Below are 2,292 nucleotides of genomic sequence, written 5' to 3'. Positions count from 1 at the left end.
CCGCGGCAGGTGGGAGGCGGGGCCACGGTGGGTGTCATTGTGAGGGGCACAGACGCGGGTCAGTGTGAGTGGCACCAGCTGGGCAGCTGCCCTGAAGGTTGAGATAGGTGCATGAAGATTCGGGGGCAAATCTTGTGGTTCTGATGATAATTTTTCAATTGAGTCCCCTTTTTACAGATTAGGCTACTCATGATCGAAGTAGTTTGCTCAAGCCTCCACAACTAATCAATGGTAGGATTCGGTTAGACCGACCAATTAAAAAATACCAGCTTTTAAACTCTTCAATTCTCTTCAGCTGCCACTTAATGCGATCTCTAATATCGCTCATTTTTACCAATATGCAGAGAATAAGTCAATAAGATGACAAACCAAAACAATTTAAGAGGGAAGCATCAACGCTTTTACCACCCATCCATCATTCTCTAATCATAACTTTCTGGCCTCTAATCTTACATTTCCAAGATTGATTTAAAGAATGCAGTTATGGCACAGTATTTACCTAGTGGGTTTTGGTTGATCCAACAGATACACTGTATTACAGTATGGAAGATTTGTACAACTGTTCAAAACAATTTGACAAGGTGTCAAAATAGTATCCTGATTGTCATTAAAATGCACCCACACACTAATCTTTTATTGCAATGTGGAATGTTTACATACATCAATTATTGGGCGTAGGTTATATTAGTCAATCACGTATGGTTAAGGAGAGAAGTGTTGGCTCTGTTGCTAACATCTATTGTAGAGGGTTGGGGTACCCAAAGTTTAAGATTGTCCCTTTCTCCCTAATATCCTGCTCCCTGCACAAATCAAACCAACTCAATCTCATCATTTCTCCACACAGCCCTGTCCAACCAACTTGCTACTCACTTGCCTATTTTCCAAAGAAGAAAGATACTATATTGCCTTGGTTTTTTTAATTGGTAATGGACAGGGATTGAGAAATTTGAATGCAGGGGAAAAATAGGAACATTCCCACCAGAGAATGAATGTGTAGGAGCAGGGACAAAAGTGACACAGGACTTTTATCTTCCTTCAACTACATCTGGTTTTGCTTACAACCTGAGAATCACTTGTCTTTTTCTTAAGAGAGATCTATTTTTGCCTGTTAACATTGAATAGAATATTGCAGTTACACCAGATATGAATTTCAGTGTAAAATGACATCTTTATTAAAAAGGTTGGCTTCTAAATGAACAAGGACTTAGGAGATGAGGAATTCATTCAAATGAGGTATTCATTTCTGTGAAAGGAAATAATTTGAGACAGGAAGACTTAAGTGGAAACAAAATCGTTAAACTGAAAATTCCACTAAACCTCTACAACACGCAACCAAAAAGTATTAAGTAGAAAGTACTGTCTTCGCTCAACTTGTTTATCCAGGTTATGTTTATAACTTAACTTGAACTGTGGGTGTTGAAAAACAAATCCTGAGTACAGCTGTCTTATTTTCATCCAAGGCTATATTCTACTGACCAAAATGGTTTTTTTTTTTTTTTTTTTTTTTGCTTTAAACTAGATTTGGCCATTAGCCACATACAAGTATTTCAACTGAATCTCTGACCCCAATAACCTGCATAATTTAAATTTCAAGATAAGTAGCCTCATTTAAACAATTTCAAGATAAAGTAGCCTAATTATACATTCAGGAAGTCCTTTCTTAGCAGAAAATTAATTGAAATATAATGAAAAATCGATCATCCTGCCTAGTTAAAAAGTGATGAACTGAAAAGATGTCTAGAATAACCTAATAAAAGAGCTTACAAATTAGTGAAAAATTACTACCCCAAAACGAGTAGTCACAAAAACCAGTACCTAACCAAAAAAAGTATTAATTTTTTACCTATCGAATTGACAGATTTCACCATTGACATCAGCACAAGAAAATGCACACACTAACCTCTGGGGAAGCGCAGTATTTAGGGGAGTAATCAAAATGTCTAAATGTTCATAGCCTTTGACCTGAGTTCCACTTACGGGAAACCAAAATTGTACAAAATAATTTATGTATAAAAATATTTGCTACAAGCACCTATAGAAGAAAAAAAGATATGACTAGCCAACAATAAAGGACTGATGATATAGCTATAGTATGGAGTGGAATACTGTGCAATTACTAACCATGTTGTAGAACATAGACATGGAAAAATGATTGATGTGAAATAAAAATGAGTAGACAGAACACATGCATGACCCAATTTTATTACTTATGTATAGACATATCTCTTATATATGTATCTATCTCCTCAGCAGCCACTTAACTGCCCATGGCCACTGGCACTCAGAATCTTG

This window comes from Pteropus alecto, unplaced genomic scaffold, assembly GCF_000325575.1.
Source record: "Pteropus alecto unplaced genomic scaffold, ASM32557v1 scaffold127, whole genome shotgun sequence".
NCBI lineage: Eukaryota > Metazoa > Chordata > Mammalia > Chiroptera > Pteropodidae > Pteropus > Pteropus alecto.
Note: the sequence above shows the minus strand (reverse complement) of the source record.